The sequence below is a fragment of the Natator depressus genome, chromosome 2 (genome assembly GCF_965152275.1).
Source record: "Natator depressus isolate rNatDep1 chromosome 2, rNatDep2.hap1, whole genome shotgun sequence".
In the NCBI taxonomy this organism is placed as follows: Eukaryota; Metazoa; Chordata; order Testudines; family Cheloniidae; genus Natator; species Natator depressus.
The window spans coordinates 177,701,146-177,725,020 of NC_134235.1; the positions used below are offsets into that span (position 1 = coordinate 177,701,146).

General features: G+C 42.8%; 1 long non-coding RNA gene across 2 annotated transcripts; it reads right to left on the reverse strand.

Annotated features, from left to right (window-relative positions):
- Positions 1-1,610: 1,610 nt before the first annotated feature.
- LOC141981626 (uncharacterized) lies at positions 1,611-22,068 on the reverse strand. 2 transcript variants are annotated; one of them, XR_012637863.1, is made up of 3 exons: positions 21,797-22,068; positions 11,706-11,811; positions 1,611-1,728 (listed from the first exon to the last, which is right to left on the reverse strand). It is a non-coding gene; the product is annotated as an uncharacterized LOC141981626 (long non-coding RNA). The 2 variants fall into 2 exon arrangements; XR_012637861.1 differs by having other exon boundaries at positions 1,616-1,755.
- Between the last annotated feature and the right edge of the window lie 1,807 nt (positions 22,069-23,875).

The following is a 23,875-nucleotide window of genomic DNA, read 5'->3' on the forward strand; positions in this document are numbered from 1 at the left end:
TACTTTATACCTAGCTTCTTAGTATTCTTAAAGTGTTGATCACCCCTGGTGACAGATACGGGAGGGCGAATGGATCTGTAGTTTGTGTGTGTGGAGGGGGACATTGTGGTTAAATCCTTATCTCCTTTTGGTAATACCCTGTACTGGGTTAACACGATCATTTCAGCTACAGAAGTGAAACAAACATTAAATGCTTTAAAGATACTGCACAACTGTACAACATTTTTGAGGGTATTGACATAGTACTCGGAAACAAGAGCTGCCAATCAATCAAACCTGAGAAACTGTCCTCGACTGAAGTGTCAATAGAGGAGATTTTGGAATAAATTGCTAAATTAAACAGAGTAAGTCCCCAAAATCAAATGGTATTCACACAAGAATTCTGAAAAATCTCAAATATTAAATTGCAGAACTACTAACTATGCTATGTATCACTTAAATCAGCCTCAGTACCAGATGACTGGAGGATAGCTAATTTAACGCTGATTTTTTTAAAAAGGCTCCAGAGGCAATCCTGGCAATCACAGGCCAGTAAGCCTAACTTCAGTATCAGGCAAATTGGTTAAAACTATAATACAGAATAGAATTATCAGACACACAGATGAACACCATTTGTTGGGGAAGAGTCAACATAGCTTTTGTAAAGAGAAATCATGCCTCACCAATCTATTAGAATTCTTTAAGGGGGTCAACAACCATGTGAACAAGGATGATCCAGTGGTTATAGTGTACGTGGACTTTCGGAAAGCCTTTGACAAGGTCCCTCACCAAACTAAGCAGTCCTGGAATAAGAGGGAAGGTCCTCTCCTGGATCAGTAACTGGTTAAAAGACAAGAAACAAAGGGTAGGAATAAATGGTCAGTTTTCACAATGGAGAAAGATAAATAGCGGGGTCTCCCCAGGATCTGTACTGGGACCAGTGCTGTTCAACATATTCATAAATGATCTGGAAAAAGGAGTAAACAGTGAGGAGGCAAAGTTTGCAGACAATAACAAATTACTCAAGATAGTTAAGTCCAAAGCAGACTATGAAGGGTTACAAAGGGACCTCACAAAACTGGGCTGACGGGGCAACTAAATGGCAGATGAAATTAAAAGTTGATAAATGCAGAAGTAATGCACATTGGAAAACGTAATCCCAACTATCCATACAAAATGATGGGGTCTAAACTAGTTATCACTCAAGAAAGAGATCTTGGAGTCACTGTGGATAGTTCTCTGAAAACATCTGTTCAGTGTGCAGTGGCAGTCAAAAAAAGCTTACAACACTGGGAACCATGAGATAATAAGGCAGTAAATATAATAATGCCACTATATAAATCCATGGTACATACAGTTCTGGAAAACTGTGCAGTTCTGGTCACTCCGTCTCAAAAAAGATGTATCAGAATTGGAAAAGGCAAAGAGAAGGGAAAACATGATTGGGGTATGGAACAGCTTCCATATGAGGAGAGATTAAAAAGACTGGGACTGGTCAGCTTGGAAAAGAGATGATCAAAGGGGGATATGATAGAGATCCATACAGTCATGAATGGTGTAGAAAGTGAATAAGGAAGTGTTATTTACCCCTTGTGACAGGGCGGGACTCACCACCTTCGCACCTCCTGCTGGCCGTGCTGGGAATTAGCTCTTGGTTGCCGGTGCGCCTTCCTCTAGTGGTATCTCACCGCCGTCACTTCTGCTCCACCTCCGAGACCCGCGTCACTCCCTGGACCGTGGCATTCTCTTCTGGTGTTGGATCATATTAAAGAAGTTCTGTATTAAAATCACAAATGAGTTTGATTCCCCATAGTTTAAATTCCAGGGTATCACTAATTAAGAGGTCTCTTGGTCTCTTATTTTTACTGTTTCTCTCCCTCTCTGTGTGAAACTTGCAAGCTGCTAATTGTGTTAGTACATCCTAAAACAGAGTCTGTTCTCAAAGCAATACTTTGTAACAACTAGTCACACACAGAGAAACTCAAAGTGATACTTTGTAACAACAGCAACAGCACACAGAGACTCCCCGCCCTTTTGTTGTATTTATCTTGCTTTGTTAACATTTGTGATTAAAATAGAGATAGAGGATGTATGTGGATGGATGCTTGGTGTGGATAATAACTGAATGATCGGGGAGGTGCCAGCCTAAGAATCCCGTGTCCATCGGCTGAAGAAGGCGTTGTGTGGAAACAACCAGAGGACCCCCGGAGGGCAGACTGGAATCCACCCAACAGCCTCAAGGATGGGAGAACCAAAGAACAAGATAACATCTGGCAGCACGGAGCCATCAGGAATGTGCCATCTGCTGATTGATTCAGCAACAGCATGATGAATCAATTCCCATAGACTGGCATAGGAATAAATTCCTATAAAAATGGACTCTAGAAAGTGAGAACTTTGGGGTCTGATTCTGCAAACCAACTTCCAGGAGCATCAGATGAGCATCTGACAAGGCCCTGCTCCCTCCTCACGTCCAGGCCACCTGGCCAATGGCTCGGCATAAGCAACTCTAAGGCTGGTAACTATGATAACAACCTTGCAGAACCTCTGTGTGTGTGTGTATGAAAGAATGTGTGAATACATATGAAATTGAATGGAATGTTATAGCCATAACTAACTGCTTACTATGATTCTTTCTGTATTCACAATAAATGTGGCATTTTGCCTTTTCCCCTTTAATAAGATCCTGCTGGTTTTTATTTTATTGATATAACACTGGGCACGCACCTCCGGCTGTGCCCCACTCCACTTTCTCCCCCCATTGGGGGAACTAGCTGTCTCTAGTCCATCCACTTGTCACTATGGCCTACTGCAGCCTTCGGTCTAGCCCCTCACCTCAAGGTATAAACTGCAGTCCGAATACTGGTCACCCCCTCTGTGGCAAGTGGGGGGAAAGGAAGCTACTCTGGGTCCCAAACCAAGGACCCTATAGCCAGCGGCCACGTACTGCCACTCCTCCAACTCCTACCACATATATCCCTGGGCCACTTCCCCATAGCCCTAGCACCTTCCCAGCCCTTTGTATCGGGGCCTCAGTCTGGCAATCCTCAGGCTGGAGCTCCCTATTGCTCCCCTGACCCTGCCCAGCACTGCTCTACCTAAGGTACTCCTCTAAGGCAGCCAGTCCTTCTATCTTGCACTCCAGGGAGAGACTGACTGCTCTGTTGAGCAGCCCTTCTTATAGGGCCCTCCCTGGCCCTGATTGGCTCCAACAAATCTTCTCCTGATTGGGTCTCTACAAGCCCTCCTCCCATTGGTTGGGTTTTGCACAGCCTCCCTGAGGACTGCTTTAACCCTCCGTCTACCTGTGTGGGGCAGCTGCCCCATCACACCCCTTCACAAGAACCAGGGGTCAACCAATGAAATGAATAAGCAGCAGGTTTAAAACAAAAGGAAGTACTTCTTCACGCAACGCACAGTCAACCTGTTGAACTCTTTGCCAGGGGATATTATGAAGGCCAAAATTATAACTGGGTTCAAAAAAGAATTAGAAAAGTTCATGGTCAGGAACCCAACCCCATTCACTGGATGTCCCTGAGCCACTGACTGCCAGGTGCTGGGATTGACACTCTCTGTTCTGTTTATTCCCTCTGAAGCACCTGCCATTGGACACTGTCAAAGGACAGGATAATGAGCTAGATACACCGTTGGTCTGACCCAGTATGGCCGTTGTTAGGTTCTAATCGATAAAGAGCACGGGGCAGCTGTTTGAAGATTGCCATATTTGTGGTCACAAATCACAACCTGCTTGCAACAACAATCCCATCCAGTGTGTGGTATCAACCTCACCAGCAACACCACCACATCTCACTGGCAGATTGCTGAAGTCGCAAACCAAACTCGGCAACCAAGAATGGGACCAATCACAAAGCATAAAATCAGGATTACAAAATATGACAATCATCATCAATTAAAAATCCTTTACAAAAAGAGATGATCTATTAAGATAAGGAAAAATACCAAAGAAAGAGAAAATATGCATCAGATATTATTTGTTGTGCAGTAGCACCCAAAGGGGGTAATCAGGTTGTAGACCCTATTGTGCTAGCAGTGGTGAAGTCAAAAGGAGCTGCATACCCACAAATCTTGGCCATTGTATTTTTTTTAATTAGAATTTTTGAGCCTCCTTTGGCCCAGATACTCAAAGGTGTTTAGGCTCTTAATTTCCAACAGAAACACACTTGCAGTGGAAATTAGGATCCTAAATGCCTTTCAGCATCAGGGCCTTAGTATTTGCTTCACACCTGCTCAATTCTGTGCCTATCTTTTTTTCTTCCACTTTCTTCATAACGGAATGCAATAATCTTTTACTTTGAATTGAACGTTTGAAGCCATTATGTTCAAGTTAGTTAGACATTAGGCAAAAGGATTATTGCACACTCATCACTATTTAGTAGTGCCTGGGAATATGCAATAAAAAAAAAGTCTCCAGTCCTCTCTCTTCTGATTTTGGGTGATTTAAAATTCTGTATTTACTCCATCTCTAGAGCCCTGCGTGGATACAAAATTTGTATCCGCAGCCAATCCGTAAAAATAATCTGCAGACATAAAGAGGATATCTGCAGATTTGCAGGGCTCTAGATACAAAATTTGTATCTGCATCTGATCCATGATCCACAAAAATGGTCCATGGATATTCAGGGATTTGAAGGCTCTATCCATCTCATCTTTCCAGTAGACACTGAATGAGGTTAAACTGTTGGGATATTTCTTATGCCAGACATCCAGTATGTTACATAATATGGCTGATTCACTCTAAGGCCTGGTCTACATTTAAAATTTATACCGTCGGTGAGGTAGACAAGGCCTAAGACCCAGCTTCTGTTCACTGCAGCAGATAGGAAGGTGGACAGGAAAATGGTTACTGCTCCCAGATTCTCAGGGAGGGTCTGTGCAATGGTGTACATTAAGGAAGCCTGGAAACTGCTGTAACTTAAACTAGCTGGTATTGGTCCCGACAGGACAATGTGTCAGCTAAGCATAGTCAGCAACATGCTTCAACCATGCCCCAACGCAATTCCTCCCCACATCTGGCATGCCCTATGCTAAGGCCAAATAGAGGGAGTGGCATCTCCCTACATCAATGGATTTCTCAGCTGGACAGATCTGGCTGCTTTCTGACACCTCAGTGCTAGACCAGAATAGAAACTGTCCAGTATCTTTGTAAGGGAAATTATTCTTACCCATTTAACTAGTTTCTCAAAGGGAAAACATTTATAAACCCCTACTTATATGCTGGTTAGGAAGAACAAATGCATTGCAAATTAACTGGCTTTCCTGCCACTATTCTGGGTAATGCCTTCCATATTCTTCACCAACCTGAAAACCACAATGATGACTAATTTCCTTTGGGCAGGAAGGTGAGCACAGACCTGCCCTGAAATTACTACAGAAACCTGTCCTAACAGGAGGATTGTCATTCCCAGACTTCAAAACACCGCACAGCTAGAGGGCATTCTCTCCTGGAAAACTGTCTTTCAGGAATGCCAGTGGATAGACATGGAATGAGGAGTAAGAGGGGTAGAAGAATTAAAGCTGTTACATGAAAAGAACGCCCAAAAACATGCGGAAATTCACTCCACCACATCCCAGCCACGGTTTTGCATTCCATGTAAAGCTCAAGCTAACCTAAGCCCATCCACCATGATATGGCACAATATCTGGTTTTGATTTTTAAATATAATAGGCAGGGGACCAAAATGGAGCTCAAAGGGCTGATACACTGCCCCTGATTGTTTTGAGAGGCAAGCGTTCTCTCCTTGGAACAGGTAAGAAAGAAAGTAAAACAGACAATTTACCCTTCTCATAGTTACAGATGTTTTGTTACTCAATCCACTGTCACAAATTATGTACCAGAGAGCAGTGTTACCATTTGAGTTCACAGGAGATTTTCAAAAGGGCACATGGCAAGAAGTTAAGACAGCTAACTGACATTTGCTCCTCTGAAAATCTCTCCAGATGCTACTTACGCAAACTGAGTTTGGAAACCTTCAGGGAAACTACAGATGGTGTTGTGTTGTGTTGATGAATCTTCTCAGCATGCAGAATCATTTATGCTAGCATGGGAAAGGGAACTAAATGCCCAACTTGAGTCTGAAGTATGAAAAGATATAATTCTTGTGTTACTTGAGATCATGTTCTGTGTTTTTGAATATGCTTGAAATGAACTACAAGACTATAATAAGATGGTAACCCTAGTGTAAATGAAAATGCCTGTAACGCATCACATGGATAAGTATAGGAGAGTTTGACACCAGCAAGATGGGGGATGAATCTATGAGATATTCTGCTGCATAGCTTGTGGATTTGTCCAGCATTCAACCACCAGTGGTTCTTAATAACCCATCATATAGCAAAGATTGCAAGACTGGCAATTCCCCTGATGCCTGAAGTTTGTGCGCAGTGTATGCTATGTGGGTAATGTGGCGGAGACAGTAAAACACTGGCTGAACTTTTAATGTCTTCAGAATGCTCTGTAATCTACAGACCTGGCAGAACATAAGCAGTCCTTTGTTCTTAGAAAAGATATGTCAAGCTTGGCATGCTGCATATAAGTATAAACTGTGACAGGCAAATTCAGATAAGGAATTCCTACGTAAGAGCTATAACGGATATTTGTGAGGTACATAAAAAAAAAAAAAAAAAGAGAGAGAGAGCAACGAGAAACATGACTTCCTCTGAACTGATATAAATGCCAGATGAAAAATCTGTAAGTATCCTAATCACCCAACGTAACGTGCAGAAAGATGATATTTGTGATAATCTTTGGCAAATAAATGACTTGTGGGAAGAGACTCAAATTATTTGTCTCCTGCACAGATCTCAAATACTACTCATCTTTAAAACTCTTCTTGCTTTTTTTCTACAGGTACTCCGAGGAACAGTTCTTAGTTTATGTTTCTGTCAGTTCTGAACTGAATTTAAAGGGGAAAGGAAAGAAAAAAATTATACTCAACATTAATTTCTTTCTTTAGAATGTTTGTAAAGTACTTTGCGATTTTCTGATTAAAGGAGCTATAGAGGTGCAAAGTACTAATAGTGATTTTAAGTATTAAATATGATTTTATGATCATTTATTGGCTAGAAATTCCAATGTGAAACCAAACATCAGGCTTACAGTGTAAGCTCTTTGGGCAGGGACCATGCTTTCTTTTGTGTTTACATTGCATCTAGCCCTAGCAGATAGTGGGCATTATTGCAAACTAACAAATAATACTGTACTAGTAGGTCAGCTGATTACTCACTAGGCTAAATTATCTTCTAGTTTCACCGGAGCAAACATCCTTCTTCTCCTTTTTCACTTTTGTGAAAACTTGACTCACATTAGGTCAAACTGTGGCATTTGACTACTGACACGCATTACAGCCGCTGTGCTGATGGTGGTACAATTCCTTCCCAAATAGCCTAGTGCAGTGGTTATCAACCTATTTACCATTGTGGGCCATATATGCAGCTCCCGATTTATTATGTGGGCCGCATCCACACAATACGTGTACTACCTGTATGTCCCTGAGGATGTCACATTGGCCGTAGCTGTGTGCTGACTGGGCCGCAAGCAGCTCGCAGGCCACGGGTTGAGAACCACTGGCCTAGTGCATGAGGGAACCGTGCAAGCTTTTCCATCAGTGTCTGCTCCCCCAAGTACAACCAACTTTTTCCATGGATGGAAACTACGGGCCCTCCTTTTCCCCAGGGGTGCTGGAACAACTTGTATAGTGGGGGTGCTGAAAGCCATTGAACCAAACTAAACCCTGAATATGATGAAAACAACTTCAAGCCAAGGGGTGCAGCAGCACCCCCAGCACCCCTAGTTCCACCTCCTATGCTCTTCCCTGACTCCTCTGAAAGTTAGTCTACATCTGACTCGCTTCACCGATGCAGCTGCACTGCTGTAGCGCATCTGTGAAGATGCTCTAAGCCAATGGGAGAGCCTTCTCCCATTGGCATAATAAATCCACCTCCGCGAGAGGCAGTAGCTATGTCGGTGGAAAAAGCTCTCCCTTCAACATAGCGCTGTTCACACCAGTGCTTAGGTTGGTGTAACCTATGTCGCTTGGGGTGGGGGTGGCTTATTCACACCCTTGAGCGACGTAAGTTATACCAAAGTAAGTGGTACTGTAGACCTGGCCTGAGATTCTGTCTGTTCCCAAGGGGGATCAGTGAGGAGAGTCAAATCACTTCTTGGAATGCAAGAATAATAACTGTAAGTGAATCTTGCACGGGTAGGTGGGGAGGGAGGACTCTTTGCAAACTTTCTTCTCCCCCTCTGAGCTTTCATACAAACATCATTCACAATCTGGCCCACTGTGTATAAATTTATTATACAATAATGCTAAACAATATCTTGGCATCACTGCAGTCATCTATCAGGGCTAGTGAGCATTAACCATTTAAGGTATGAAAGTTTTTGCCTGCATAATTTGTTATTACAAATTATTTAAAATTTTCAGTAGTCATTGCAGATCCTGATATTACATACATATACAGCAAGTCTTGTGACCGATTTGTACTGGGGATTGCTGTTTAATCCTCCCAAACTGTCATATTCAGGAAACAAAAGCATAGGATCTTATGAGTGTTTCTGTATTTCTGCTTGCTCAGCAAAGCAGCGTTTATCTATAGAGCAGCTTCCTTACAAAGGATGAGCAACAGCTTTAGGCTCAGATTTTCTGTGTGTGCTTAAAGTTAGACTCCCGTTGGGTTTCAGCATAAAAGTGGCCTGATTTTTAGAGGTGCTGAGCACTTGCAGCTCGCACCAGCGCCACGTGAGAACTACACCAGCTGAATTACTTTACTGGCTTGGGACCAGAGTGCATCAGAGCCATGTTGTGGGGAAAGCCAAATCAAAAACTCCTTATGCCCTTCCCTGATTTGACGAGGTGAGCAAGTGTCAGCTATAACCCAGTTCTGTTTGTAAAGTGCATTGGAATCCTTTAGGGTGAAAGACACTATGGAACTGACAGATATTATGCTATTGATGTTCATGTGAGAGCAATTACAAATAAACATTCTAAGGCAGGGGTGGGCAAACTACAGCCCACGGGCCACATCCAGCCCTTCAGACATTTTAATCTGGTCCTCTCACTCCCGCCAGGGAGCAGGGTCAGGGGTTTGCCCCGCTCCAGCCGGGGAGCAGGGTCTGGGGCTTGCCACACAGCTCCCAGAAGCAGCAGCATGTCCCCCCTCCAGCTCTACTTGTAGGGGCAGCCAGGGGGCTCTCCGCGCGCCACTCCCCCCCAAGCGACGCCCCCTGCAGCTCCCATTGGCCAGGAACCACAGCCAATAGGAGCTGCAGGGGCGGTGCCTGCAGATGGGGCAGCGCACAGAGCCACATGGCCGGGGCCACACCTCTGTGTAGGAGCCGTAGGCAGGCATGCTGCTGCTTCTGGCAGCTGCGGTGGTGGCGCCTGCAGATGGGGCATCATGCAGAGCCACATGGCCGCGCCTCCACATGGAGCCAGTGGAGGGAAATGCCACTGCTTCTGGGAGGTAAGCACTGCTTGGAGCCTGCACCTCCAGCCAGAGCCCTCAACCGCGACTGCGCCCCAGCCCCTCCCGCACTCTGAACCCCTCGGTCCCAGCTCAGAGCACCCTCCTGCACCCCAAATCCCTCATCCCCACACACAGAGCCCACACACCCCACAGAGCCCACACACCCAGCCAGAGCCCTAACACCCCCTCACTCCCTCCCAGCCCCCTCCGACACTCTGAACTCATCATTTCTGGCCGCACCCCCAGTTGGAGCCCTCACCCCCTCCCTCACCCTAACCCCCAATTTTGTGAGCATTCATGGCCCGCCATACAATTTTTATACCCATATGTGGCCCTCAGGCCAAAAACTTTGCCCACCCTCAGCAAGTTTGCAGATGACACTAAACTGGGAGGAGAGGCAGATACGCTGGAGGGTAGGGATAGGATACAGAGGGACCTAGACAAATTAGAGGCTTAGGCCAAAAGAAATCTGATGAGATTCAACAAGGACAAGTGCAGAGTCCTGCACTAAGGACGGAAGAATCCCATGCACCGCTACAGACTAGGGACCAAATGGCTAGGCAGCAGTTCTGCAGAAAAGGACCTAGGGGTTACAGTAGACGAGAAGCTGGATATGAGTCAACAGTATGCCCTTGTTGCCAAGAAGGCTGTCATAAATATAAAAGGAAGGGTAACCACCTTTCTGTATACAGTGCTATAAAATCCCTCCTGTCCAGAGGCAACATCTTGTTACCTGTAAAGGGTTAAGAAGCTCAGCTAACCTGGCTGGCACCTGACCCAAAGGACCAATAAGGGGACAAGATACTTTCAAAACTTGGGGGAGGCTTTTGTTTGTGTTCTTTGTTTTTCGTAATTGTTCTCTCTTGGGACTGAGAGAGGCCAGACAGAAATCCATCTTCTCCAACCCATCCTAATCCATTTTCCATCCTGATTTTACAGAGATGATTTTTAACTTTCTTTCTTTTTTTTTCTTAAAAGAAGGATTTTATTAAAAAAAAAGAAAGGTAAAAATCATCTCTGTAAAATCAGGATGGAAAATACTTTACAGGGTATTCAGATTCAGAACACAGAGGATCCCCCTCTGTGCAAAACCTTAAAGTTACAGAAAACAGGAATAAACCTCCCTCTTAACACAGGGAAAATTCACATAAAACAAAAGATAAACTAATGCGCCTTGCCTGGCTTACCTATACTGGTTGCAATATTGGAGACTTGGATTGGGATGGGTTGGAGAAGATGGATTTCTGTCTGGCCTCTCTCAGTCCCAAGAGAGAACAACTACATAAACAAAGAGCACGAACAAAAGCTTTCCCCCCACCCTCCCAAGATTTGAAAGTATCTTGTCCCCTTATTGGTCCTTTGGGTCAGGTGCCAGCCAGGTTAGCTGAGCTTCTTAACCCTTTACAGGTAACAGGATGTTGCCTCTGGCCAGGAGGGATTTTATAGCACTGTATACAGAAAGGTGGTTACCCTTCCCTTTATATTTATGACAAAGGCCAATGGCATTTTGGGCTGTATAAGTAGGGGCATTGCCAGCAGATCGAGGGACGTGATCGTTCCCCTCTATTCGACATTCGTGAGCCTCATCTGGAGTACTGTGTCCAGTTTTGGGCCCCGCACTATAAGAAGGATGTGGAAAAATTGGAAAGAGTCCAGCGGAGGGCAACAAAAATGATTAGGGGACTGGAACACATGACTTATGAGGAGAGGTTGAGGGAACTGGGATTGTTTAGCCTGCAGAAGAGAAGAATGAGGGGGGATTTGATAGCTGCTTACAACTACCTGAAAAGGGGTTCCCAAGAGGATGGATCTAGACTGTTCTTAGTGGTAGCAGATGACAGAACAAGGAGTAATGGTCTCAAGTTGCAGTGGGGTAGGTTTAGGCTGGATATTGGAAAAACCTTTTCACTAGGAGGGTGTTGAAGCACTGGGATGGGTTACCTAGGGAGGTGGTGGAATCTCCTTCCTTTGAAGTTTTTAAGGTCAGGCTTGACAAAGCCCTAGGTGGGATGATTTAGTTGGGGATTGGTCCTGCTTTGAGCAGGGTGTTGGACTAGATGACCTCCTGAGGTCCCTTCTGACCCTAATATTCTATGATTCTAAGCTGTAGTTCATGATGAAATTGTCAAACGGCAAATAAAAGCAAATGGCTTTCAGCCTTCCCTTGAGATATGTTCTCTATATGCACTTTGTGTAAAAAAAATTTCAACACCAATGACATATGTGTTCCTTACTTAATCATAAGACTTCCTGGTCAACTCAGTAATAGATTCGCTTTTGTCAGTGAAGAACTTTCTTCATCACCCTGCTCTGCGGCTCTCGACATTCAGAATTTTCTTCCTGTAAGACAGAAAGAAAAAGAGAACAACAGAACTGTGAGTTTCAGTGTATTTGTTTTTCACTACATAGGAAACAGCTGCTGTAACCTGACATATTGCAAGTACGTTAACGTAATGCTTAAGAGGTGTTAGGTTTGGACAGTGTCCCTTAAAGAGGGAGCTGGGTGAATTGACTCATGCCTGGTCAACTGAACCCCAGTTGGGGAGGGACAGCATGATATTTACAAGAAGTGGTTTTTACCATCCTCAGAAAAACTAGTTAATCCCAGTTTAAGACATTTTCTATTTTAAAAACTGTTTTATTAATGCTCGCCACATTACACTTAGTTTTAGTTACATATTTAAATTATGGTTACATAAGGCAGGAGAGTTGTACATTAATTTGGGTTGTACAAATAAAAAGTAAAACTGAGGTGGGCATAATACTAATACATAATACTGAACATCAAAATGTCTGTCTACATTTTGGTTTGGTATTTTCTCAAGGAAGTTATATATGTCATGACAGGTTTCAGTTTTCAATATAATATAAATAAAAGTTGAAACCATTTGATTATATAAAAACAACAACAAGGCAGAGTTGTAGGCTTGAAGCACTGACCAATCAGAAGCATGCAGAGTTGCAGACTACAGTCCAGATCCATTTGGCCATGCAACGTTCTGTAGCAAAATACCAACTTGGATGTTGTGGATAGACTCAGCCTATTCCTCAGTTTTGAATGGACTGATCCAAAGTTTGAAGAGATTCGTTCTATGCTTGCTGAATTTACTGGACACTGATGCAATTATTTTTCCCAGTTTCCTGGTTTAAAACGGATGTCCTAAACTAGTTTTTCCTGAGACATTGCCAACCCTGCAGTTGGGCTATAAGAGAAGGGAAGCCTGGGTGACTCAGGCCAGAGAATCAGTCAGGAAAGGGGCAAAGAGAGCAGACATGGCCCAGGGAATAGGGAGACAGGTCAGAAGCAAGAAGTTCCTGACTGCCAGAGTCCCCTGGGAAAATCTCAATTGCCTGCTGAGAGAGATCCAGTGAGTCAGAGCCCAGGAGCTGCAAGAAATCATGACCAGCAGGAAGTCCCCTGGGAGGGAGTGGCGATGAGAACTAGAGATCTAATTCTAATTCCTGAGCTGCACCCAAATCTAACCCAACCTGAGCACAGTTAACCTGTCCTGACCCAAGCATGTTGAGTCACTTCAGACCCAACCCAAACCCAACACTTACCCCTGAACCTGTGTCAGTGCTGCTTCCTCATCCTTGGGGCTTGGCCTTTCAGGGACTTCCCATGCCCATGGGCCATCTCTGGCTGCCTCCTTCTCCGGGAGGTCAGCACAGCGGCAGCTACATGACCTGTTCCTGCCGGCCGCCCCACCGCATTGTGTGTGCTGCAGAGTGAGAGGCGATGTGACTCACTAGCACACTCACTTCACAGTGCACACACAGCACCAAGGTAGTGGTGGCCAGCAGGAGCGGGACACACAGCTGCCCCTATGATGATGCCAGAACAGGAGGTGGTGATTAGAGCTGAGTCTGCGTTGTTGTCAGACCTGATCCAAACCCAACACTAGTAGTCGGGTCCTGTTGGGTTGCAAGGTTCCAGTGGGAACATGCTGGAGGAAAAGGGGCCTTCAGGGAGTGAAGACCTGGCATCCAGGGCTTTGTGACCAGAGCACAGAACATTCCTGCAGGAAGCCATGAAGAACGAAGGACTGAGGGGTAAAGAGGAAATCCCCTGGGAGCTGTAGCGTAGGGTGGACTGAGGAACTGGCTTTGGTAACTTTGCCAATCTAGGGAAAACAGAACTTCCTGGAAAGAGACTCTACGTGTGGCAGTGAGTCCTTTGTGAGTGACGAAGAAGGACAACTTGTTATAGATAGGTTTTTAGACCAACATTTATTATATGTGTACATCTTTTATACGTGTAACTAACCAAACAGATACCTTGTAACAATTACCCATCTTCTCTGCTTTAATGTAGATGGATGGGAGAACAAAGAAGGAATGCTATAAACCATTTAGATAATAAATTCGCACCACTGCCATTTCTATGATGCATTAGAGACAGTGGTGCTCTTTTAAGCACATCACCCATTGTTCCACTAGAATGCTGGCACTTTGTTAAGGACATACCAACTACAGATGCGGGCACTGAAGTTGGATTTTACCCCATTTAACCAACACATTAGGCATGACTTAAACTTGAGGTGCTTTATCGCCACTGTCTGGTATGTTTTCAGATAATTATAAATCCCCTTTGGAAGGAGAAAAGATCTTTTAAATTGATCACTGATGTAAGAATTACCAAAGCTCAGGAGGAATTTCCTGCAATTGTAAAAGACTGGCTACCAGACAATGGAACTGGCTCCAGTCCTCACTGAAGACAATAGAAAAACTCTCATTAACTTTGTGAGCAAGCCTACATTTTTTAAGGTCTTGTCTCCTCAGCATGAACACTAATGATCATTTGGTACATTTCATAAGAGATTGGCAGGGGTTGCCCAAGTATCCTCGGCTAACAGTTCAACTCCCTTGCACTGTTGTGCAATGGGCTATTCACATTTAAGTGCTACTGTTGCATACCGAAAATTTGTGAAGCACTTTGGAATCTTCAACATCATTACTGAGGTAAAACTTGCACTGAAGTTAAAGGGAGTAAATACTTATAATCTTTGACTTAGTATTAACAGGAAGGGAGATGGACATAGATATAGTCCTACCAATTACAATATTACAAGTTTTAGACTAGCAACTATTCCTGAATAATTATACAGAATGACTTGGACTGATTATAGTAATTTATATTTAATGATAAAAATTAGAATCTTAAAGGGAAAGGCTCACAAAAATGGAAACAACAGTTATTTAGGTAGTTCAGAACCTCAGAGTTTGGTTAAAATGACGAACAAAGATTCAGAAACAGAGAGCTTTTTCAGCCTGTGGTGGCTCAAGGAGAAAAGCTGGACATTTTGGCTCTGATCTGGAATAGATCCTTTGATACTACCACTACCTGTACTAAATAACTACTGAGGCAAAATCTCCACAGAAGATGGAGGGGGAATACACAAGCAATGAACTACCAGAAGTCTGGAAGACAGAATTTACAAAACAGCATCCAATCATACCTGTTGTAAGTACTTGTTGCATAGTCTTTGTCTATTATCATGCCTTCTAAATAAAATCTCTATGCAAGCAGAAGAAAGCCAGGATCATGGATCTGGCTAGTGGGAGCAGGGAGAGACTGAGAAACATTTTCATGATATGTTCCATCATTTTACTCCAACCCTGAGGAAGCCTTTCTGTGGGGCACCTTGGCATCCAGATCTGTGTGCAGAGAACAGGTTTGGATTTTCCCCTCTCCCCAGACCTTCTGGGACAAAGTCTACAGCAACATGCATGGACAGTATGAAACCCCACCACCAAAGCCAGGTGGCAGTTAAAGTCAGGGGAGCTGCTGACATCATGGCTCCATTAGGAGCCACTCCATCCAGGAGTTGCAGGGAATTAGGGGCAGGAAGGAGCTGAGCAGCACTGTGATTGTGAGAGGCCTTGAATGGATTCGCAAGACTATCATGGATCTTGTGGGTTCACAGGGCTAGGCAGTGGCACCTTGGCTTTTTCACAGGTGGAGAGGAAAGGGAAGGGACAGATTGCCCCACTTAATGGCAGAAATTATTTAGGCTGAAATTTGCAGTTTCCATTCTCCTATATAGGAGCAATCCATCTAGGGGAGATTGAGCCCCAAAGCAGCAAATTATATTTTTGTATTTATTTATATTTGCAAATGCTAGTCATCATTGTATTACCAATTGGGCTCATCAGTATAATAATTTGTACAGCTTAATAAAATGCTAAGGAACTACATAGTAATTAGGGCTGTCGACTAATCACAGTTAACTCACGCAATTAACTCAAAAATTAATTGCGATTAAAAAAATGAATCACGATTAATCACACTGTTAAACAATAGAATACCAATTGAAATTTAGTAAATATTTTTGGATATTTTTCTTCATTTTCAAATATATCGATTTCAATTACAACACAGAATACAAAGTGTACAGTGCTCACTTTATATTATTTTTATTACAAATATTTGCATTGTAAAAATGATAAAAGAAATAGAATTTTTCAATTCACCTCATACAAATACTATAGTGCAATCTCTATCATGAAAGTGCAACTTACAAATGTAGGGTTTTTTGTTACGTAACTGCACTCAAACAAAACAATGTAAAACTTTAGCGCCCACAAGTCCACTCAGTCCTACTTTTTGTTCAGCCAATCGCTAAGAGAAACAAGTTTGTTTACTTTTACAGGAGATAATGCTGCCCTTTTCTCGTTTACAATGTCACCTGAAATTGAGAACAGGCGTTCGCATGGCACTGTTGTAGCTGGCGTTGCAAGACATTCATATGCCTCTTCATGCTTTGGCCATCGTCCAGAGGACATAATTCCATGCTGATGACGGTCGTTAAAAAAGAATATATTAAATTAATGACTGAACTCCTTGGGGGAACAACTGTATGTCTGCTGCTCTGTCTGCTCTGTTTTACCCGCATTCTACCATATATTTCATGTTATAGCAGTCTCGAATGATGAGCCAGCACATGTTGTTCATTTTAAGAACACTTTCACTGCAAATTTGACAAAATGCAAAGAAGATATCAATGTGACATTTCTAAAGATAGCTACAGCACTCGACCCAAAATTTAAGAATCTGAAGTGTCTTCCAAAATCTGAGAGGGATAAGGTGTGGAGCATGCTTTCAACAGTCTTAAAAGAGCAACACTCTGATGCGGAAACTACAGAACCCAAACCACCAAATAAGAAAATCAACCTTTTGCTGGTGGTATCTGACTCATGTTCATTTTCATCACCTGTGTTGGTCCGCACTGCTTCGGATCGTTATCAAGCAGAACCCATCATCAGCATGGACGCATGTCCTTTGGAATAGTGGTTGAAGCATCAAGGGACATATGAATCTTAGCACATCTGGCATGTAAATATCTTCCAACGCTGGCTACAACAGTGCCATGCAAACGCCTGTTCTCACTTTCAAGTGACATTGTAAACAAGAAGCAGGCAGCATTATCTTCTGTACATGTAAACAGACTTGTTTGTCTGAGTGATTGGCTGAACAAGGACTTGTAGGCTCTAAAGTTTTACATTGTTCTATTTTTGAATACAGGTTTTTATTGTACATAATTCTACATTTGTAAGTTCAACTTGCATGATAAAGAGATTGCACTACAGTACTTGTATTAGGTGAATAGAAAAATACTATTTCTTTTGTTTTTTACAGTGCAAATATTTGTAATCAAAAATAAATATACACTGTACACTTTGTATTCAGTGTTGTAATTGAAATCAATATATTTGAAAATGTAGACAACATCCAAAAATATTTCAATAAATGGTATTCTATTATTAACAGCACGATTAATCACGATTCATTTTTTTAATTGCTTGACAGCCCTAATAGTAATTAAAGATTACCTTGTAAATCCACATAATGACCACAAGAATAGTTAACCCTTAATCTGAATTTTTAAAGATATGGTTATCATGTACTTGTCTGGACAGCCATAGAAACAAAATGATTGCATACAAAATTAGAATCTGTTTCAGATGTGTGTGTTTAGTACTTGCCACATAATAATCTGAGTCAGATACCATTCCAGAGCTCTATCCAGCCAGAAATATACGCAGGGAAACAGATTCATCACCGTGTAACTCCACAGGCTCACATTCCACCCTCAATTATCTCCATGCAATCCTATCAGCTTCTTTGGGATTACAAAGCTATATTTGCAACTGAATTTGGCCCAGTACATATACACAATCAAACAAATTTTGGCCTCTGATATGCTCATGCAATTTCCATTAAATTCAATAGGAGTTGCACTCAGACATTTGAGGCAGGATTTGAGCTCAATTCTAGACCCATTTAAATAAAGGAGCATTCTGCGCTGAATTTACTGGAATCTCAATGAAGCCCTTGGCCCTTATCCTATAACTTATGGATGAAAAATTCAGCTTTTTTTTTTTTTTCAGGTAAAGATGGCTGTGGAGAGTCTCCTATTTAATGGCTTTAGCTTTCAATCCTCGTTCCACAACTGACAAATATAATATTTCTCTTGTAGGTTTTTCAAGCTGCCGTTGCAATTGCAATGTTTGTACTAGGGTGTTTTGGTGAAGCAGGAATTGGAACACCATGGTGGTGTGCAACTATGGTAAAACAACAATAACATTACATAAAAACTAAGAATCCTTAATTGTTCGTTTCATTAGTTAGCAATGAAAGAAATTAGCTCAGAAGGACCAAATCCTCAACTACTGTAAATCAGTTGAAGCTAATGGAGCTACCTGTTTTACAGTAGCTGAGAATCTGGCTCCAAAATGTATAGCAATAAAAGTAATCTTTCCACATTTTCTGTTGTCTTGTTTTTCACAGTTACTTATATCTGGATTGTCCCTGCTTATACTGGAGAAAAAACACTCAGTTCCTTGGGTGAGTGTATTGATCACAGTACCAGAGGAATCCAGGGCTTTTTCAGCAAAGGATAAAAAGAAAACCTGAAAAAAATGAATGTAAAATTCTAAATAGATTTTTGTGGGAGGGAGACTCTCTTCACATCTATGTATTTCTGAATGTCGCTTCAGTGTGATGAAACAAAACAATGTGTTTAAATGTTTATAAGACATCTATGAACAAACCGAGTAGAAAACGATTCAAATCAAATTGAAGAAATAACCATTCTAATGTCTCATCCTGCAAAGACTTACGCATATGCTTAATTTTACATACTGAGTACTTGCAGGTTACAAAGTTAAGCAAGTGCCATGGCCTTTGCAGGATCAGTGCTTATATTTACAACCCATCAGAATCCAAGGATGTAGCACAAGGACAAATTCTATGGCTCTCAGGTAAAACCCTCTACTGATGACAAAGATGAGTTCTTAGAGATCAAGGAAAACTCTGCCAAAACAAATGAACACTACAGGCAGCCAGTCATGGTTTCTGTGAACCTTCCTTAGAAGAGAGGTAATACAACCAAGGACCCGTGATAAAAAAAGAAAAAACTTGTTCATTGTCTGGTCCAGACTGAACCTAGGACCTGATCCAATGTCCACTGAAGTCAATACTTAAAGAATACTTTAGATCAGGTATTAAGGGTGTACTTATCCCAGCCAAGTATAGGAAAATGTGAGGTACCAGCTTAAATTCATAAAACATTTTACAGTCTTAGAATTTCAGACCATTATTAACACTGCTTTCCAATCAGTTTGTGGAACACTTTGAATAAGTGGCTACACAAATACCTGTCATTAATTAAGGGAACAAAGGCTACTTGGTTCTATTTCTGATGCTCCCTGGGGCATATCACTTAATTGTTCAATGCCTCAATTTATCCATCAGTAAAATGGATATAATAATACCTGCCTCACAGGGCATTATGTGGCTTAGTTAATTAATGCTGATAATGCACTTTGAGATCCTCAAATGAAAAACACTAAATAGTCTATAGGAAAAATGTCACTTTGTCACTATAATATTGAGCATAAACAGCAGCAGTGACTGAACAATTTATTATTCTCTGGAGTTTGCTTTGATTAGATCACCTCAGAGCCCCTTTCCTCATGACACCAGTGATGTAAGTTCCTTTTATTTTACTTTAATATTTATTAACTGTATTTTTCCTTTCACATTTTATTAAACATCTTTGCTTAAGTAAAAATATTTATTTACAAAGCACTGACAATCAATTAATGCCTATGGAGTTATTCACATACTAAAAGTTAAGCATGTGCTTAAATGCTTTACTGGTTTGGACAGAGTGCTCAGAACCTTGCAAGACTGAATCTTTGATCTTTGACTTCTCTGAGATTGGGGCTGGGGGGAAGGATGCTAATTAATTGACAGGTCTTGTGAGGCACACACCTGCCCACTAGGAACTGGATTGTAATTAACAACTCATTTCACCCAGGCCACCAGAAAATTTTAAATTATTTCCATGGCAAGCATTGACCCACTACCATTTTTCCTAGATGTTATGTTATCCCCAGGGGTGTCACAATTCTACCATCCTGTGTAATTTAGATGAATTTTATTAGTCTAACCTGGTCCTGTAGAGGACAGTGCTTTCAGCATTTATATGTCATCCTCAAAGCATTCTCAGTCTCTGTCACTGTTTTGGAAAAACATCAGTATATGATTCTGTAGGGTCCTGTGCCCATCAGTGTATACAATTAAACAAGGATAAAGAGATGTTTATACAGCATTAAAAATGTTTTCCATTTTGGTTCTAGCCTGAAAGATTGGCATGAGCCTACAGAGTGGACTCAGCAGAACTTGGATTAGCAGCCTTTGAGCTAGGATTCTCTGTCTGGATTTTGTGCCTGCTGCAGCAAGCAAGGCGTGTACTTGGCGCGGTTCACCACAATCCTGGACACCTGCCCCTTTTGCGGTGTGAGGGAAACCCTGGCGCACGTATACCTGGAGTGCGCCAGGCTGCAGCCCCTATTCCGGTTCCTCACAAATATTTTGTTAAGATTTTGGTTGCATTTTTCCCCTCACCCCCTTATCTAAGCACGCCCTATCCGTGGCCCCACTAAGTCACAGGACCTCCTGGTCAACCTCCTCCTGGCCCTTGCTAAAGGGGCCATCTATAAAATCAGGGTGAGGAGGTTGGCCGATGGAGTCTCCTGTGACTGTGGGGCCTATTTCCGATCCTCCGTCCGTTCACGCCTCCGGGCAGAGTTCCTCTGGGCAGCGTCCACTGACTTCCTTGACGCCTTCGAGGAACAGTGGGCGCTGTCCAAGGTTCTCTGCTCGGTGTTCCTGTCCGGTTTCCTTCGTTTGACCCTTTGACCGCACTCCTGTCCCTGTTGTTCATTAGTTGTCCCCCATAATTATTTGGTTTTCCAGGTCCTGTGGACCCCTCTCTTAGGCTGGGGGGGGACCCTTTAGCAGTGGGCAGGCACTTCCTGGATCCCAATAAGGCAGCAAGCAAGGAAGACATTAAGGCCGTAGCTCTCATTGTCCAAAATATCATCTTTTTCTACAGGCTGCTGCCATTGAATTTGTTTTATGGGGATTGTGTGCCAGTGTCAGCATTATTTACCACGTAAGGGCCACAATCAAAACTCGTATTTAAATACATGTATGTTGGCACATGCCACACATATTTAGCTTGATCTTACTTCCACTGACGTCAATGACAGAACTCCCATTGACTTTAATGGGAGCAGGAATGGGACCCTTTACCATGGTCTCTCTTCTGTGCTCACTTATACCCATGCACTTCTCCTGACATTGTAAAGCACTGAGTGCAGAATCTGACCCTTACATATTTTAGGCCAGATCCTCAATTTAAGTCAATGGAGCTATGACAATTTATACCAATTGAGGAGCTGGCCCTTATATATATATAAAGACACTTAAAATTAGCAAAATGTTGGTAAAATTTTCCTCAGTACTTATGGATGAAATTCATCATAATGAAGAGGACCTGCACAAAGCCCAATCCACCACTTGAGTCCCATTCAATCCCAGCACTAAACATGGCAGCAAAACTAATGCAAATCGCAGATCTCCATCTGGTGAGCATCAGCCTAGCTAGTACATTGCTTTTAGCTATTATCATTACATCAGCTGCTTATCCATGACACCTGATTCTATGTACAAATAAATATAATGAAAATTGATAGTGTCTCTAGTCTAAATTCTTCCAGATATTTTTACTGTAATTGCCCCACCTCAGAATGTTTGTCCTGCTTATACTGGTGCCTTAATCTAACTGACCGCAGAGGGCTGGTGCGCTCTCTGACTGAAAGAGAGGGGATGGAACATACATACTAACTATTCACTCAAGTCCTTCAGTTTAGGCCTATTAAATGGGTGTGAATAAAACCTCACAAGAGCCCTCTCCCCTGAGCTAACAAACTATATACCTCAGGGCACATTAAAGGTTTTCCCACCCCTTACCTGTCCATCTAATGCTTGTGGTCTATCCTGGAATCAGTTTATGAAGATCTGAAGTTGGGCTCTCAAGAACTATTTCTGCAAGATCATGATTCCAGGTGTTGGCTTTGCAGTAGAATGGTCATTGTAGTCTTTTCATTGCCAACAAACCTAAAAATTCTATAAATCTCCAAGTTAAGCATGATCACAGAGATTATGCCTCCAGGATATGCAACAAGCTAGATTATTTTGTTAAAAGTTAAATTTGCCTCTAAATCCTTTCAATATACCATGGTAGAAGTAACTGGATAATAAATGAATACCCACAGCCCAGAGCTACAATGGCAATCATTCACTGGATGCACGTGGAAAAACAGAACACATGATCTTTGGCACCAAAGACTTCAAACTGTGCCAAACAGAGCCTAAAATCATGTGGAGTGAAATGTACACTGCCTTTTCAGAAATATTTACGTTAATGAAGTTGTTACCGTGCCTGCTAGGACAAGCAGCACTCCCTTTATCAAGTGCAGTGACTGAGGCCAGGTCTACACTATACATTTATATCAGTATAATTACGTCGCTTGGGTGTGAAAAATCCACATTCCCGAGCAATGCAGTTAACTGACCTAACGCCCAATCTAGACAATGCTATGTTGACAGGAGGGCTTCTCCCATCAACACAGGTACCAGCTCTCGTGGAGCTGGATTAATTACGCGGATGGGAAAAGCTCTCCCATCAGGGTAGTAGTATCTTCACTAATACACTACAGCAGCGCCAGTGCAGTGTCAAGGTCAAGATCACATACATGATATAAGAACTGATATAAGAAACAAATATTTGCCTATACATGTTTTCTCAGAAGCATGTTATTCTTATATAAATTTGGCACTGTGTGGTGTTTTATTAACAATTATCAATGAACAGCTCCCCTCATCTAGCACACCTATTTAATACCTTATTAAAACTGCAATGACTTTAAAACGGTACCTCATCTTTCTCTACTTACATTTGTTTAGTTTTTGCATTTCACTGATTTACAATCACTCCCCCAAATCCAAGAACTTTGGGCTGTGGGAACGGTTGTGATCTAGATCCAACCTTCATGGCTCCAGCCTATACCTTATCCTCAGTGTGATGCAATGGACAGGCCATGGCTGGGGCTCGGAATCAGGAAACCTAGAAGCAGATTCACGCCTGCACTGGTGTGGACACTGGTACAGGGAGAGAAGAGAGGTGGTTATTCAAAGGCTGGGGGGTGGTAGAGGAGGATTTCAAGCCTCAGCACACACTCAGGGCCTTTCAGGAATGAAAAAGTAATGGGATGCAGGTCTGCCCTAGCCTGTGTCCATGCCCTCTCCTGCATGCACCGACATGTCCCCTTGCCTCCAGCAGACCTGCTGCACTCAGACTGCTACAGAGGTGGCAAAGTTCTGTGCCTGGGCTTGGCCTGAGCCTCCTCCATTTGGGACCCTGCTTTGTATTCCTGGCTTCACCACAGACTTGCTTCTGACTGGGGCAAGTCACTTCACTGCTCTTTGCCTCCGTTTCCTCCTATGTCAAATGTGGATAATGATACTTGTGTCCCTCTGTAAGATGCTGGGAGACAGCGGATGAAAAGTGCTATAAAAGAGCTAAGTGTTATTAGTTACTATGAACTCTGCTGGGGTCGCTTGCCTTTATAGCTTTTAAAATATAAAGCAGACCAAAGAATATAAAAGAAAATGAGAGGAGCACGGGCACTATAAGCAGGGAGCCATTATCTCCAACTTGATCCTAAGGAACGGAGGAGGGGGCTCCTGACAGAGATGCTGGAACAATTTGTATAGTGTGGGTGCTGAGAGCCACTGAACCAAACTGTAAACCCTCTGTATGATGGAAACCACGTCACGCCAGGGGGTGCAGCAGCACCCCTAGTTCCAGCACCTATGGCTCCTAATTTCCTGGGTCGCACCTGCAGAGCTGGGATTGCAGGGGCAGGGCCTCAGACTGGGCTGCGTGGCTTTTTGTGTGGGGCCAGTTCTCCCCCTCCTGGCTCTCCTGCACTAGCTCGTTGCTTTGATCCTAACTAATGCGGAGGCAATAGCTCGCCTCCCCTTTGC